Consider the following 18,990-nt stretch of genomic DNA (forward strand, 5'->3'; position numbering starts at 1 on the left):
CTACAAAATCATGCTTCAAGAAATAAGAGAGGACACAGGAAATGGAGACACATACCCTGTTCATGGACTGACAGGATTAACATAATTAATCATGGGTATCCTCTAAGGATGCTCATGAGATTCATCAAAAGTAGATCAAAAACTCCTGAAATACACTTGGAACAATAATCACCCATGAATAGCTAAAGCAGTCCTTGGTAAAAAGAATATAGGAGGAACTACTTTCTCCACTTTTAAATTGTATTACTAAGCAATAGTTATTAAAACAGCATGGCATTGGAATAAACAGATCCTCAGATCAGTGGAATATACTTGTATTCAGAGAATATTTCCCAAACATACAATCAACTAATCTTTGATAAATGTGTAAGAAATCCAAAATGGAGCAAGAAAAGCTTCTTCAACAGTAGTGTGTTAGCACAACTGGTTAGCCACTTCCAATAAAGTGTACTCAGACCTCCATGCACAAAGGTTAAATCAAAATGGATTAAAGAATTTGATATCAGATCTGAAACCATAAGGTATATAGAAGAACAAATAGGTAAAACACTCCATGATTGAGACTAAAGACAACTTCAAGGAGGGCACAGCACTTTACAAACAAGTAGAAGCAGAGATAAACAGATGGGACTCTATTAAGCTGAAAATTTCTGCACCTCAAAGGAAATAGTGCCTAGGATACAAATCCACCCACAGAATGAGAGAAACTATTCACCCAATACACATCAGATAAAGGGCTAATATTGAAAAATTACAAGTTACTTATAGAACTTAACAAGGAAAAAAAATCTAACCCCATCAAAAAATGGGGAGAAAAAATGAACAGACACTTCCTCAAAGAAGAAATACAAGTCACCAAAAGACACATGAAAATATGCTTCTCATCACTAATAATCAGGGAGATGCAAATATAAACAACAATGTGTGCCAGTGCACACATCACAAAGTACAACAATCAGTGCTGGTGGGAATGTGGAGAGAAAGGAACTCTTATTCACAGCTGGTGGGAATGCTGTCTAATCCATCCTTTATGGAAAACAATATGGAAATTCCTCAAAAAATGGAAATTGAGTTTCCATATAATCCAGCTATATACCACTCCTAGGTATATACCCTAGAAACAAAAAATACAATTAAAAATCCCTTCCTCACACCTATATTCATTGCAGCACTATTTACAATAGCCAGACCCTTGAAAGAACCCAGATGTCCTTCAACAGATGAATGGCTAAAGCAACTGTGGTACATAAACAAAACGGAATATTATGCAGCCATCAGGAGAGATGAAATCATGAAATTTTCCTCTACGTGGATGTACATGGAATCTATTATGCTGAGTGAAATAAGCCAGAGGGAGAGTGATATACACAAAATAGTCTCACTCACCTGTTTTTTTTCTTTTTGAGTCACACCTGGCTGCGCTCGGGGGTTACTCCTGGCTCTACACTCAGAAATCGTCCCTGGCCGTCTCGGGAGACCCTATGGGATGCCAGAATCGAACCACCATCCTTCTGAATGTAAGGCCTTATCTCCATGCTATCTGTCCAGCCCCCATCTATTGGTTTTAAGAAAAACTAAGGACATTATTTTTATAATGCCCAGAACCAATAGAAATGAGGGCCAAAAGGACCAGCTCACAATATGAAGCTCATCAGAAAGAGTAATGAGTGCAGTTAGGGAAATAACTACATTAACAACTATTATTACTGTCTTAATGAGTGAGAGAAGTAAATGCCTGTCTTGAATACAGACTGGGGTTGAGAATGGGAGGGAGGGCATTGGTGGTGGGAATGTTGCACTGGTGAAGGTGAGTTTTCTGTTTATGACTGAAACACAATTACAATCATCCTTGTAATCATGATGGTTAAATAAAGATTTTTATTTAAAAAAATCAACAACAACATAGAATAGGAGGTCAAAATAAATACTGTGTAAATTCCAGGGTTTGATTGATCTATTACAGTAGAAAGATAAAAAAAATACACTTGAAGTTCTTCCATCTCAAAGAGAGTGACAGGAACATTAAGTCTCCTCAAATACATAAAGGACACTTATTTGACCGACACTGCTATTATAATTATGGGGGAGGGTGGAAACATCATGTATAATGAAGAAAAATAATCCTTCTTTTAATCAAACTCCATCCATGTTCAATTTCCTCAAGCATCCATCTTTTGGGTGTTTTTTTTGGGGGGGGACACCTGGTGATATAAGGGGTTACTCCTGACTATGCATTCTGAAATCGCTCCTGGCTTGATTGAACCCAGATCCGTCCTGGTCAGCTGCATGCATGTCAAGTGCCTTACCGCTGTGCTATCGCTTTGACCCAAGCATCCAATTAAAAAAAAAAGCTTAAACCTAATATAAAAATTTACATTAACCTTAAGTACAGCTAAGTAGATAGAAAAACAGTGTGATATCAAGAAGAATAAGAAGCCTTGGGGTTCTACAGTTTTTGATTTGCTTTTCCAGCCACAGAAGTTGATATCCTAAGTAAGTTAGGAATATTGAATCAGCCTTCTTCCTCGAAGCAAGGGAATTAATCTAATTGACTATATCTTCCTTCTGAGTCAAATATGGACCTGTTGTTTCATCCTTAACTTTCTCTGGAGCCAAAGTTTGATATTTTGTTTTTTATTTCCTTTTTTAGAGACCACTGTGTAAAAGGAAATATGCTATTTTCTAAAAGTCTGATGAGGGCAGTGTCAGTGTTGAAAGTAATACAAAAAGTCAAACAAGCAGAAAGATGAAGATAAAGATGAGGAAATAAAGATAAGAGATACAAACTTATGTTAAAGGAAGAAAAAATGTCCTTATATATGATTGAGGGTAGGAACTTGAGGGATAGTACAGTGGAAAGGGTGTTTGCCTTGAACCTGATTGACCCGGGTGTGATTGCACGCATCCCATATGTGGTCTTCCAAGCCTTCCAGGAGTGATTTCTTAGCACAGAGCCAGGCGTAAATCCTGAGCACTACCAGGTGTGCCCCCACCAAACATAAAACAAAGAAAAATATGATTGAGGGTAGAAAAGAAACTGGATGGACTAGATAGGCTGAAACTTGAAACTACTTAGATCCCATCCCACAGTATTTTTGTAAGTGCTAGGGACTAATGCAGTCTAGAAGAATAGGTGTATCTAATCAGAATAATTTCCCATTTGGGAGATTGAACCCTAGGATTCAGCGCAAGTAAAAGTATCTCATTATAAAACGTGGGTTTGCTTTTGCTGATACACTAAATGAGTGTGTAGGCAGGTGACAAGAAATAAGCTGTAGATGGGTAGTGGAGGGTCAAATCAGGAAAACTGACATTGATAAAATAATGAGCTAACTAGGCTTTAACCCTTACGTTTTACCAAATAATAAGGATAGTGAGGTTGAAATGTTTATATTTTAATAAAAATGCGCATAAATAAAATATGATAATTAATACTTAGATTCATTCAGGAAAAAAATTAGTGATGGGTCAAATCAATAAGAGGTAGTGAATTTGCCTTGCCTCTGTCCAACCAACCCAGGTTTAAACCTTGGAACCACATCTGACTTTGATCCCTACCAAGGCCAAGAGTAATCCCTGAGCATACAATCAGAATAAACCCTTAGCATATCCAGGTGTGATCCCCAAAACAAGAAAAAAACAACAAGAAAAATCACCCTAGTGAAACTGTTCAACATTCATCATCCCATGTAAGTACACTTCCTAATATGAAATAAGCCAAACTTTGTAAAAAAAAAAAAGTGTGCAAACCAATTGAATTTTGGAGAAATGCATATAAAAATAAAAACATAATTCAAGTTTTTAATAAATATCTAGGTGGAAACAGTCCTGTCAGAACAACTCATGCTTGTCTGCAGTGATGACTACATAATCCAAATATAACAGAGAAGAAAATGATTCAGTCTCTTAACAAAATTAACAGACTTGTGCTAAAGCACTGTGCTAAATCAAGACTTAATGTCTAGCCTAACTTCAATTTCAATACATATTTGATTTCAAAATCACTAAGGAATGTAGTTTTAACTGGTAAATATAGGATATTCTGGTCAGTACCAGTGATGTGTTATTTACAAATCTCAAAGTAAAGCAGATGTAAACTGTCATAAGACTTTTATTCACTCCCCATAGGCATATTATTTACACAGAAATAATTACCTTTTTACTCATCTCACCCTCTTTCTACCTATAAAGACATTCCATTTTCTGCAGCTTAAATATTTTGCCATTTGAAGTCTAGGTAACAACAATTTTTATGAATTAATAAAGTAGAAGATATAAAGATAGCACAGCAGGGTGATTTTAAACCTGAAGAGACCCTGTTTTGATCCATGCCGTGGTATGGTCCCTTAGACACTGACAGTGTGATACCAAAACACTTAATAAATGTAAGAAATAAGATATTTTAGATTAGAAATAAGTTACATTTAAGAGCGAGTTATTTAAACATTTAAATTTGGAGAGTGTTATACATTATTTTTATTAGCGCATTAAATGGGAAGGTCTATCAAGTGACTAATTTAATTTAAAATATAACCAATTTTAAAATATTGTTATAATGGAGAAGTTTTTCGAGAATTTCTATATGAGGGGCCAGAGAGATAGCACAGTGGATAGGGCATTTGTCTTGCATGCGGCAAACCCAGGTTTGCATCTCATATTATCCCACGTGACTGCCAGGAGTGATTTCTGAGCACCGAGGCAGAAATAACCCCTGAGCACTGCCAGCTGTGGCCCAAAAACAAAAAATAAAATGACCACTCGTAGGAATATACCCTAGGAACACAAAAATACAATACAAAAATCTCTTCCTATATTCATTGCAGCACTATTTACCATAGCAAGACTCTTGAAACAACCAAGATGCCCTTCACCAGATGAATGGCTAAAGAAACTATGGTACATATACACAATGGAATATTATGCAGCCGAAAGGAGAGATGAAGTCATGAAATATTCCTATACATGGATGTACATGGAATCTATTGTGCTGAGTGAAATAAGTCAGAGAGAGAGAAAGACGCAGAATTGTCTTACTCATCTATGGGTTTTTAAGAAAAATGAAAGACATTCTTGCAATAATTTTCAGAGACAAAAGAGAGGAGGGCTGGAAGTTACAGCCCACTTCATGAACCTCACCACAAAGAGTGATGAATTTACTTAGAGAAATAATTACATTGCAAACTATCCTAACAATGAGAGTGTATGAGGGAAATAGAAAGCCTGTCTAGAGTACAGGTGGGATTGGGGTGGGATGGAGGGGTATTTGGGACATTGGTGGTGGGAATGTTGCACTGGTGATGGGGGGTGTCCTCTTATATGACTGAAATCCAAACACAATCATGTTTGTAACCAAGGTGTTTAAATAAAAAATATAATAAATAAATAAATGAAATTAATTTCTACATATGATAATCCTTGTGATTCTTGTTAATTAGTCACAGGTACTGCTAATAGTGCTTATAGGTGATGCAAATTATCATTTTAGTTAGGGACTAGTGGAAATGAAGTTTTTTTTATGATCATAAGGTCCTAAATTCTAATAGATGAACTCAAGATTACCAGTCTTGGGGCCGGCGAGGTGGCGCTAGAGGTAAGGTGTCAGCCTTGCAAGCGCTAGCCAAGGAAGGACCAAGGTTAGACCCCCCAGCATCCCATATGGTCCCCCCAAGCCAGGGGCAATTTCTGAACGCTTAGCCAGGAGTAACCCCTGAGCATCAAATGGGTGTGGCCAAAAACAAACAAAAAAAGAATTACCAGTCTTTACCATCTCAAGCCACAGAGACTAGCACATATCACAAAGAATAAGAACTATCAGTTCTGGTGGGGATGTGGGGGAAAAAGGAACTCTCATTCACTGCTGGTGGGAATGCTGTCTAGAACATACTTTATGTAAAACAATATGGAGATTCTTCAGAAAACTGTAAATTGAGCTACCATGATACAGCTATACCACTCCTAGGGATATACCCTAGGAACAAAAAAAGCACAATACAAAAATGCCTTCCTCACACCTATATTCATTGCAACACTATTTACAATAGCCAGAATCAGGAAACAACCACGGTGCCCTTCAGGAGATGAATGGCTAAAGAAACTGTGGTACATATACACAATGAAATATTGTGAAGCCGTTAGGAGAGATGAAGTCATGAAATTTTCCTATATATGAATGAACATGAAAACTATTATGCTGAGTGAAATAAGTCAGAGGGAGAGAGAGACACACAGAATAGTCTCACTCATTTATGGGTCTTAAGAAAATTTAAAGACATTATGCTGAGTGAAATAAGTTGGAGGGAGACATACAGAATAGTCTCACACATCTATGGTTTTTAAGAAACATAAAAACATTATTTTGATATGAAGATATTATTTTGAGATGAAGGCTGTAAGGACTGGCTCACAATATGAAGCTCACCACAAATAGTGGTGAGCATCAGTTTGAGAAGTAACTACATTAACAACTATCATGGTAATGTTAATGAGTGAGAGATGTAGAATGCCTGGCTTGAATACAGTCAGGGGTGGGGGAAGAGGGAAACCGGGGTCATTGATGGTGGGAATGTTTCACTGATAAAGGGGGTGTTCTGTTTATTACTGGAACCCACCATAATAATTAAAATTATGCTTGTAATCATGGTGCTTAAATAAATATATTATTTTTAAAAAGGAATTACCATAAATTAAAGAATTACCTGTCTAAAAAAACAAATGATTTTGTGATTTACCATACACAATGAGTCTGTTATTGTATCCTCAAAAAACTATTATTATATATCAAATCATATGAAAAAACTATTATTATATATCAAATTATATGCTTAGAGATAGTAACCAAGTTTTCTCAAATCTCTTCCCTTTCAAATCATAAAAAACTGTCAGGAGACTGAATGGATGGCAAGAATGCTACTTGTGTAATATTAATTAATGTATTTTCATTCATAAATCTCTTTCCGCTATGTCTGATAACTCTATATTACTCTTATTTAAAATTGTATTACAGTAATCATAATTTCAGATTTTATCTCCCCAAGGTAATCGTTAACACAGTTGTAAATTAGAAGAATTTTCATAGAACACAGGTACAGTGGACTTGTAGCTGCTGACTTTGAATTTTTTATTCCTAATGTGAAGCTATTGAAAATAATGTAGCTAAGTCATGCTCACACTTACTAATACAAATTATTCTAAAGAACTTCTACCATTATGCAAAGTATTGGGATGACTGATAATGAATGTCAGGTCCTACCATCCCTTTTCAGAATTCATTTTCTGCTTAATACCATGCATATATATTAAATTACAACTTCATATTTGAAATATTTTAAATGGCCGAATCTCAAAGGAAGTAAACATAGTTCTGAAGGCTTGTTTACATATAGTAATACTGATGGAATTGATCATTTCAGCACTCAGTACAATAGCCAAGATTTTTAATTAACGTAGATATACAACAACAGATAAGTGTATCATGAAGGTGTAGTAAAACATATATATGATGAAATAATACATAGCTAAAAGGAATGACACATTCAAATTGTTGGAACATTGATGGAACTGGAAAATATTATGTTAAAAGAAGTAAGCCGGACGAAGAATGATATCACTTATATGTTGTATTTTGAGTACCTGTATGAAGAAATGTAATGGTTTAAATTGGGATTGTTGAGAATACCCTTGGTCCCAAAGTATATTGAGAAGAAAATGAGCAGAAGGAAAGAAATGTATTGAAGAAAAAAGATATGAGATAGGGATATGGACAAGGTTTCTCAGGTGCATTGATGATGGTAAGAAAGGACAGAACTAAATATCCAGGCCATAGAATTAACAACAATAAAATCCTGAGACCAAACTTTAACAACCAAACTTAAAAAGGTGCCTGTTATGATAATAGGCTGGGGTGTGGGCTGGTGGCATTGAATGGACAATGGGAACATTGGTGGAGGGAGGTTAATACTCATGGTGAACTTGGTGCTGAAACATTGTATATCTAAAATTTAACTATAAATAAACTGTAAGTCACAATGATTTAAAAATTAAAAAATAATGAGAAATTCAGTTATGATTTATGAATGTACTTTATAAGAAGAAAATATTCAAAAAGTTATGGGCATATTTATGAAAACCAGTGGATAAGCTGAAGAACCCAGGGAGAAGCAATGATGGGATGCTATTACTTGGCCTGACAAAGCATGGAGAGGAAAAGCTATTAATGAATCACAACTTATACCTGGGGTTATGTAAAATGGAAAGACAGAAGTTAGAGTTAAAGGAGGCAACCAAGACAAGGCAACCATGTCTAAGTCTAAGTAGGTTTTGTGATTATGCTGATGCTGATAGAATAAGCACTCACACTCTGGCCTACTCTTCAGTTTTAAACAACCTGCACCCCCATGGCCCAAGCCAACCAGAAACTAGGAGGCAAGTGCACAGTCTCTGTATTTCAAGTAGTCAGGGCAGCATAAAGAAGGGTGAAAAGTCACTATGTAGAAAATGGAAAATAACCAGCACATGCCCTCAGTTATTTTAAGTAGTGTTTATACAAAAACAAACAGAAAATTAAAGGAAGTTATTTGGTTTATAGTTCAAATCTCTTTTTAAGATAGTGCTTTAAAAGAAGTTGTTGTTTGGCAGGTGTTTCCTGTTCCATACTGATCAAATTGTCTAGATAATTGTTTGTTTACCTGACTGATTTTCTTTTCCTTCCTTATCTGAACCAGGGAGAATGCCTACAGCTGTAACTTCAGTGAAACTGATTGGAAGTTAATTGTGTATTCCTTTCAAAGAACACTGCCTGTTTTTTTCTTTTAATCATTCTTGTTCACATTCTGTCTTGAAAGTAAAAGGAATGATTTAGAGAAGAGCCTGGCCTTTAAGTTGCCTAGAGCCACATGATTCAGAGGGTTCTCTGACTCTTGCCTGTTAAGGTGAAGGGAGGAGTAAACATGTTTCTAAAAGCCAGACATGGCCTCTGGTAGGGACTTTTGATGCAGACAGTCAGAGACATAACTTAAAAATTATTCAAAGGGCTTGAATCAATATAATTACTGACCAGAAGTCTGAAAGAGAAGTGACAGTGATGTGCTTGGAAAGCCTTACATTTCCTTAATTCTGTTTATACACACAAGAACCTCTTTAAAGTAACAATAACCTCTCATGATCTGAGTATAGAATATAAAGAGTTCAACTTCAATCACTGAATAGCTAGGAAGGTGTCAACCCCACATCACTATTCTACACCCAGTATCTTGAATTGAGCTTAAGTCACCAATCCATTGTTAAGAAATTTAATGACATAAATGTATATTTCTTGTATCTGGGACAGGTCTGAGAAAGCAATTTAATCCACATCTGCTATATCTCTATGATAACATTAATGACTATCATCATTGTGACTCTTTACCATAGACACTAGAAATTAATTCAAAACACTATTCTGATTGTGTTCTATGCCTTCCCCAGCCACTAGTCACTCTCACCTGAGCTCAAAAGGTCAATTCTACTCTTTCAGTCTACATTAAATATAAAATAAAGGTGCATAAAAAGTAAATGTAAATTAAATTGTGCCAAATTAAAAATATCATAAATGTATATGCCAGATATAGCCCCTTAGATTGGGTTCCCCCAAGAGACAGATAGAGCCAAGACAATGTCGAAAGAGACAGCAAAATTGAACCTCAAATGTAAACAGAGGAATATATTTTCTGTCACAATAACGAGATGGCTAAATAAGAGATAAAACCTTTGTACCCTAGTTGCTATTTCCATTGAGGTACACAAGCTTCTGAGTTTATTGTAGTCCCATTTGTTTATCTGTGCTTCCACAGTGGTGTTTCATCCTTGAAGAAGCCTTTAGCTTCAAGCTTCAATGTTAGAGTGTTCTGCCTACTTTTTCTTTTATGTACCTTATGCCTTCAGGTCTGATAGCAAGGTATTTAATCCATTTGGATTCGACCTTTGTGCATGATGTTAAGGACAAGTCTGAGTTAATCTTTTTGCATGTAGTTGATCAGTTTTCCCACCACAACTTGTATAAGAGGTGTTCATTGTTCCAATTTGCATTTCTTGATTCTTTAAAAAAAAATTCAAACAGCTTTATTTTTACTATGAAAACAGAATGAATGATATCTAAAATCGAAGACACATCAATTATTTTTCAGAAAATTCAATCTGGTATCACAAACATTTACCTTCAGTTCTAAAGACAAACATTTTATTTCATGAACTTATTGTTTTCTTCAATGGTAAATCTCTTTGTGATAAGATCACATTTTTCTTTGAATCAAAATATAAACTCACTCCTCCCACCAAACTAGAATTTTTACCTTTTCTTCCATTTTTCTAAAAATTTAAAATCTGTCTTGCATTTTATAAGACATAGGTTTTATTTTATTTTTATAAATCTTTAAGCACCATGATTACAAGCATGTTTGTAGTTGCGTTTCAGTCATAAATAGACTACCCACCTTCACCAGTGCAACATTCCCGCCACCAATGCCCCCCCCCCCGCCCCTGCCTGTATCATGACAGGCATTCTACTTTTCTCATTCTTTAACATTGTCATGCTAGTTGTTAGTGTAGCTATTTCCCTAACAGCGTTCACCAATTCTTGGTGGTGAGCTTCAAATTGTGAGCTGGTCCTTCTGACCCACCCAGCCCTTAACTCAACTGTCTCTGGGCCTTATTAATATCTTTAATTTTTCTTAAAACCCATAGATAAATGATACTATTCTGTGTCTATCTCTCCCTCTGGCTTATTTCACTCAGCATAATAGATTCCATGTACATTCATGTATAGGAAATTTTCATGACTTCATCTTTCCTGACAGGTGCATTATATTCCATTGTGTATATGTACCACAGTTTCTTTAGCCATTCGTTTGTTGAAGGGCATCTTGGTTGTTTCCAGATTTTGACTATTGTAATTAGTGCTGCAATGAATATAGGTTTGAGGAAGGTTTTTTGTATTGTATTTTTGTGTTTTTAGGTTATATCCCTAGGGATGGAATAGGTGGATCAAATGGGAGCTCAATTTCCAGGATTTTGAGGAATCTCCATATTGATTTCCATAAGGGCTGGACTAGACGGCATTCCCACCAGCAGTGAATCATTTCTTGCTTCTTTATCAAAAATTAATTGTTCAGAAACCTGTAAGTCTATCTCCAGATATTCAAGTGTATCCCATTGATCTGAAGGTAAGTCTTTATTTCAATACCATGCTGTTTTAATTTTAATCACTACTTCATAGGCTACCCAAGGAATTTGAGAAACTTTTCACCCAAAATCCATCATTATGTTGTATTAGGAATATAAAAGATGGGGCTGGAGAGATAGCACCTCGGTGTTTGCCTTGCAAGCAGCCGATCCAGGACCTAAGGTGGTTGGTTCAAATCCTGGCATCCCATATGATTCCCCCATGCCTGTCAGGAGCTATTTCTGAGCAGATAGCCAGGAGTAACCCCTGAGCACTGCCGGGTGTGGGCCAAAAACCAAAAAAAAAAAAAAAAAAGAATATGAAAGATGTATAAATGAAAGGAAAAATAATGTAATAGGAGCTATTTGTGTGAATTAAACTGGTATAATACAGGCCTAGCATGTGCAAAGTCCTAGATTCAATTCATGGCATCACAAATATCCCAACTGTGGTCTCCACAACAATTAACAAATAAAGTAAAAAATACAAAAATAGTAGCCCATAATGTAGAAACATATATGTGTGTGAGTAGGCAGTTTAATATAGTTCTAATATACGCTATATATGGTGTAATACTCACAATAGCATTATGGGACAGACATTTATTCTGAGAAGAACTACCATCAATTTCTATGATCTGGATGCCCTCGATATATTTTTCTTGCCTAACTGAGATATCAAGTACTTCTAATACCATCTTAAATAGAAGTAGTGAGAATGGGTAACCTTTCCTTGTGCCTGATCTTAGAGAAAAGACTTTCATTTTACCACACTGAATATAACATTTTCTGTGGGCTTGTGATATATAGCTTTGATTGCATTGAAGGTTTCTTTCATTTCCATCTTAAGGATTTTTTATCATTAATGGGTGCTGGAGACCTTGCTTTCTCTGAATCTAACAAGATCATTTGATTTTGACTTTTTCTATTATTGATAATGGTTATTGAAGTCACAGTCTACAAAATCAACACAAAAACATGACTTTTCTATACATACTTATGTTGTTTTCAGATTCTGAGTATTGTGAGTAGAACTTCTGCAATACAAATAGCTAAAGCAATCCTTGGGAAAAATAAGATGTGGGGTATTACCTTTCCCAACTTAAAACTATACTAGCAGTATTAATTAAAATGGAATGGTATTTGAATAAAGACAGATTTTTAATCAGTGGAATAGTACTGAGTATCCTAAGAGAGATACTCAGGAATATGACAAGTTAAATTTTTATAAAGGAGCAAAACATGTGAATTGCAGCAAGGAATGCTGATTAAACAAGTGGTGCTGCAAAATCTGATAAGCTACAAGCAAGAAACTAAACTCAGAACTTTTCCTAAAATCATGCACAAAGGCAAAATCAAAATGGATTAAAGACCTTGATAGTAGGTATGATACAACATAATATATAAAGGAAAGTATAGGCAGAACTCTCCAGAACACTGAAATTATAGTTATCTTCAAGGATAAAAAACCATTCAAGCATTTTCTGCATAATGATAAACTATACCAACATATATATATATATATATATATATATATATATATATATATATATAAAATATCTATAGTGAACATAGCAAAAATGTTCTCTCTTCTGCAGCACATTACTACATCATTCCCTATGTAAAATCCAACCCTGAGACTGAAGGAGAGCACCAAGTTTGAAAAGTCCCTAGCTTTCTGAACCTTTGAGGGCCTCTTCAAAGCTATCTATACCTGCACAGAGAACATTTGAAAACACACAAAAGGAGGGCATTAGTGCACTGGAAGGTCTTGGTCACCTGTTAATGAGGAACTCAGGAAAAAAAGGGTGTAGCATAAATATTATTTAAGATATAACTTCAACTAACACCCTAAAGACTTTTCTTAGAGCCTCTCTTAAGGATTACTCAGATAAGACACACCTTATTAGGAACATTTGTTTAGATTCAAGTATTCTTTATTTAGTCTTACAGAATAATTACCACTCTCAAATCTATCTTTGCTGTCAGCCTACATGCAGCCATATCAAGGGCTAATATTTCAGGTCCCAGTTCAGAATGCATGAATTGGAATAAGGCCAAAACAATAAAAAAAAACAGTCTTTGAAAAAAATGACCTTGCTAACTGAAACTTCTGATAGCAAAAGCATCCCAGGAGTTTGAAACTGCCCTAGATCAGAAAATTACAAACATATATTTTCCCTGAACAATATGCCCTGTGCTTTTAGCTTGATAAAATAGTCCTTTTCTGAAAATATACCTTGCCAGGAAATTAAGTATAAGTATTTCACATTTTACTTTTAATAAACAGAACAGAGCTTGAACTCAACTTGATTCTTTGGCCTCTGCGTCCCTTCACCAAATCCTATGCACTCACATTTCCCAGGGATCCCAGAGAATTCCTTAATATCAGGACTAAGCAGTTCATGACAGCACATATCCTAAAATTGTAACAAAAAAAACAAACAGGAGGTTAATATTTTAAAGAATTATAGAAGAAATCAACTACATTAAGACATAGAAGCTCAATATGATACTTGAAAATGATCACTCTGGGTGCTAAAAGAAGATAAAATAATATGCATGATACCCCTTCATTAATAATAGTGCAAGCTACAGTGTCCAAAAGGAAAAAGGAGAGGCAGGGGAGAGGTGAGGAGAGGTGAGGTGAACTGGAAACATTGGTGGGAAATGTGCATTGATGAAAGGCATTGTACATTCTATGTACATTCTATGACTAAAACTCCATCATGAACAAGTCTGTAACTGTGAAAAAAACTATATTATGAACAACCTTGTAACCATGGTGTTTAAATAAAGTTATTTTTGAAAAAAAAAAGACATGACTGATCATCATGGGAGGGGACTGAGTCAAACCCATGGTGCTCAGGCATTACTCCTGGCTCTGTACTAAGAAATTACTCCTTGCAGTCTAGGAACAACATGGAATACCAGAGATCAAAGCCAGGTACGCCAATTGCAAAGAAAATGCCCTACCTGCTATGCTATCGCACTGGCCACACAACTGATCACTTTTCAGAAGAAAATGTTTAATGAATATATGAAAAGTAGGTTTTATCACAAAAAAAGAAAGTGATAATTACAAATGCAACACAATGCTGATTTTTCATTTTACAAGTTGAAAATGTTAAAAAAAACATTTACTTAGAGTTGGGGTTGGGTACAGTGGTGTAGTAAGAAGGTAGATATAGGGACCCGGAAACATAATACAGAAGTTAAGGGAAATACCTTGGGCCGGAGCCATAGCGCAGCAGTACAGCATTTGCCAGGCATTTGCATTTGTTCAGGATGGACCTCGATTCAATCCCCCGCATCCCATATGGTCCCCAAGCCAGGAGCGCATAGCCAGGATAAACCTTGAGCATCACTGGGGATGGCCCAAAAAACATCCCCCCTCAAAGAAAATGAAGTTAAGGGAAATACCTCACATTTGCAATAGAATTAGCTCCTCATCCTCAGATCATAACACTAAAACCACTTGCTCACAGGCTGAGAACTGCCTGGAATGGCCCCAGGACCTTCTGAGTACCACTTGGGAGATATAACATCCCCAGCCCCAGAATGGAGATAGCCGTTGTTAGATGATGTATAAATTTGTACCATTACCTCTTTTTTTGGGGGGGGGGGAGGCACACCAGACGGCACTCAATGGTTACTCCTGGCTCTGCACTCAGAAATCACTCCTGGCTCGGGGACCATATGAGATGCCGGGATCGATCCTGCATCTGTCCTGGGTCTGCCATGCAAGGCAAATGCCCTATCGCTGTGCTACCACTTTGGCCCTACCATTTCCTCTTTATTTGAAAAAATTCTAAATTTTGGGCAAGTAATTTGGAATTTCAATCAAAGAGTTTTAAAATTATTACTGCTCTCAACTCATAAGTCTAGTTTTTGAATTCTGTTTCAAGAAAATTCTAAGAAATACATATAATTTTTATGCACAAAACTATTTACATCCAAATTATTTATATATTACCATTAGAAAACAGTAAATTCTTAATGTTAATAATGATTAAGTAAATTATAGCTCACAACAATGTAGCCTTTGAACATTAAACTAAAATATGCATTAGTTATCTAAGTTTTTTATTAGATAACTGATAATGAGACTGAGCCCTCGCTATAAAGATTCTGGATATCTTACATTTGGCCTTCCAGGTGCTCTTTCCCTAGGTTGTTTGGTTCCCTGAAGGCTGACATATGAACTGTATTAACAGGTTCCTTTCTCTTCCTGGATCAGGTCAATGGTGAGAGATTAACAGGAAACTGGAGGGAGAATGGAGAGAAGATTGTGAGTTTTTTGTTTTTGCAATGCTCAGGGCTTATCACTGACTCTGCAATCAGGGATCACTCTGGGGCCATTTGTGTGATGGGGATCAAACCTAGGTCTGCTGGAACTATTCCTCCAGTCCCAGATTATTTGTCTTCGCTCTGTCTCTTCTGGTTCTCTGTGGATCAACAGAATCCCTGAACTACAGACCACAACTTAATCAGGCAGTCCTTTCCAAACAGTGCTCTTCTGATTTCTTCTCTTTCTTTCCCCTTTCTCCTTCAGCAATGTCTTCCTACTGTCACAAAATTCCTTGGGATTTCAATCTGTCTTGAGTATACCCTTTAAAATAGTTTCTTTAAAACATACTTTCCAAATAATCTAATTAGAGTTTGTTTCTCTTCTGCTTAGATCCTTTTGGATTCAATAACTTATGGAATTCTATGGAGGAGACAAGGACAGAGTAGTCAAGGCGCAGTAATTTTCTGATCTATTTAAATAGAATGTACAATGCCTGTACTGTGACAATATATAAATATTATTTCTTCCCCTGTATGACCTTGGACAAATTGACTACTAAAGATATAAAAACATATGACAGAAACAAATAAAATGAAGAGCAAAATGCATATTTAAACCCCTTTGTTTCATCCATAATTAATGTAATAAACCTCCCTACTTATATCTCCAGTTAAATTCCCGTTTTAAAACTCAGGAACTTTTTTTATGTTTCATTATAACTTTCATCTGGATGTCTCAGAGGCATATGAAATTCAACATATTCAAACCTATGCTCAGGATCTTCCAGATTCTATCAATTTTACATGTTTATATTTCTAATAGATCCACAACTTTCCAGCTCCACTGCCCCTGCCCACATCAGTCCATCAAGACACTGTTACTTTTTATTTAAAGAATTCTGAATTTTGGTCTCCCTGTATTTATCTATTCTGTGCCTTGCAACCCATTATTCACATTGCAGACAGGGAGACCTTTTCAAAATGCTATCTAGACACATGGTCTTTATCATAATATTTTGCAGTCACTTAACATTGCTTTAAAATACATTTTTGCCCAGCTGGCCTCAACAGTTCTGTCTTAGAAATACAAGCTATTGCCCTCTGGCTAGCTTTTCACTGCTCTAATCAATCACAGTGCTTTCTCAAATTTTTCACCTCACTATTTTTGGGGGGAGGGGGACATTTCTATAATACTCCTTCCCCCAATGTTAATATAAAATAATTAAAAGAGCTTAATACTTTATCATGATCTTTCTGGCAACATTTATCAGGTTTGTATAGCCATGTTGTTTATCACCTGTATTAGAGCTTCACTGTGTTCCAAAAATTTCTGCAACCGTGTAGTTTTGTTGCCCTTTCTCTCTCCATACATATATAGATGTTTATATATGAAATCAAATCTGATTGAAATGAAATGAAAAATGAAAACAAGGAGAAAGATAAATATAATCATATTAGAAAAGGTTCTAGACCAATTATTTACTATTTGTATTTACATGCTGTATAAATGTTGCATAAATAAAAGTATGCCTTATAAATTATATATTTTATACGGATATAAAATATATTATTTATCATTAAATGTTCTTTAGATCTATTAGCTCCTCACTTTGAAGGTCTCACCAGAAAGTGGTAGCAATTAAGTCTCAAATCTGAACTTCTTTTCTTGAAAGTAAAAACTATTAAAACTTGATAAGTAAAATTTTATGTTTACTTGGGGAGCACATCTGGCGATGCTTACTATCACTCCTGGCAGAGCCCAGAGGTTCATACAGGCTGGAAGGCATGGAACCCAGCTCAGCTACATTAAAAGCAAACACCGTACCTCCAGTACTATCACTCCAAACCGAAAAATTCTTTTTTGAAAAAACACAAATATTTTAATTAGGCACCATGACTTACAAATATAGACATAATAGAGTTTCAAGCATATTTTAATTAGGATTTCTGAAAAGTTTATGCAAAAAGATTCATACAATGGCAGGGTGAAGAAAGAAAGAAGGGGGTGTCAGGGAATGTGTAGAAAAATGTTTATAGGTATAAAAAAAAGCAGTTAAGCTCCTAGAGTTTCCACTTAATTGCACTGATATAATCACATCTATTTTTGAGGGTTCTTGTGATTAAACTAATCATGAAATGAAAATATTGTTATGGTACATGGTTTTCAACCTTGACAGTTTTAAATTTTTATTTTACTGTTTGTTTTTAGGTCACACCTAACGGTTCTCAGAGATAACTCCTGGCACAACTCTAGTGCCAGAAATAGAACACAGGTCAAATAACTGCAAAGCAAGCTCCTACCAGCCTCCTGGAAGTGTTTTCAAGTTTTTATTTTATTGTTTTTTTTAAGGAACAGTGATTTACAAAGCTATGATAAAATGGAAAAGACGTTTGTTGCGTAGTAAAAAAAAATCTCATGGGACAGACTTTTTCATTTGTTTCTGCATTCTAATCAGCCTGTGGGCTTGGCTTCTGAACTTCACGTATCACTTAATAATGGCTGAGTTTTCCACCCTATTAGTTTCGACTGGGTTAAAAAGCTGGGCTCGCAGCATCTCAGAGGACTCACTTGCTGAAAAGCTTTGCTTTCACAGGGCACGGACACTCTTCCCAAGCGCGTCCCAGCGGGGCGCATAACGCGAGGCTGCGCAGACTTTACCTCTTCCATTTTGACGTCAGGAAGGAGCCAGCCCAAGTGGGGTGGCCGCCCTGAGACACTGCCGAGTTCGTGGCTTCAAGTACCCGGATCTCTAAGCCCGATCGGGTCTGCAAAAATGGCTCAGAAGCCGAAGGTTGGAAACACCCGTGACGCCACGCTGCGTCTCCTCCGCAGCCCCGCCCCTTTCTCCTCTCCTCGTGCACCTGTCAATCACGCGCAGCCGCCCACTAAGAAGGCGGAGTCCAGGCCGGGTCCCCAGGCGCCGGCTCGTGGGGGCGTGGCCCGGGACCACCGTTGGCCAATGAATCTTTCGCGGTCCCAGCTCGGCCCCGCCCACAGCGACGTGGGCACGAGACGGCGGGAGAGGCGCGTTTGAAATGGCGTGAGGTGGCGCGCGCTCCGAACGCTCGCAGCCATTCTGTGAGGTGGCGCGGCTTTCTGCCCGCCGCCGACCAGTTTCAGACCCTTCGCCTAGCTCTTGATTTCGAGCGCGGCCTTCCATCGCGCCGGGCGGCCCTCAGGACGACTCCTCAGGACAATTAAAGACTTAAGCGACATGTCTACCTCCCGCCCAAGTACCCCCGAAGGGGCTGCCTGCGCCGCCGCGGCCTCTTCGGACAGTGACCCAGCGCAGGCAGAGCGTGCAGGTTCTCTCCCCCCCATCGGCAGTTCTGTTTGGCGCCCCTCAGAGCCCCGAGTGCCCCCACGCCTCAGCTTCCAGGGCTTCTCCGACGTGGCGACTCCGTCGCCTCCCGGCCCCCCGCGAGAGTCTTTAGACGAGGCGGAGCCCCCCTCGGGCTCTAGCTTATTCCCCCTCCCGAGCAACGTGCTCGAGGGCTTGGCGCAAG

General features: G+C 37.2%; 1 protein-coding gene across 2 annotated transcripts in view; it reads left to right on the forward strand.

Annotated features, from left to right (window-relative positions):
* The window catches only part of MAOA (monoamine oxidase A), an 857,322-nt gene that overhangs the window by 779,208 nt on the left and 59,124 nt on the right, over positions 1–18,990 (forward strand). The window lies entirely within an intron of this gene.

This window comes from Suncus etruscus, chromosome X (assembly GCF_024139225.1).
Source record: "Suncus etruscus isolate mSunEtr1 chromosome X, mSunEtr1.pri.cur, whole genome shotgun sequence".
Classification (NCBI taxonomy): domain Eukaryota; kingdom Metazoa; phylum Chordata; class Mammalia; order Eulipotyphla; family Soricidae; genus Suncus; species Suncus etruscus.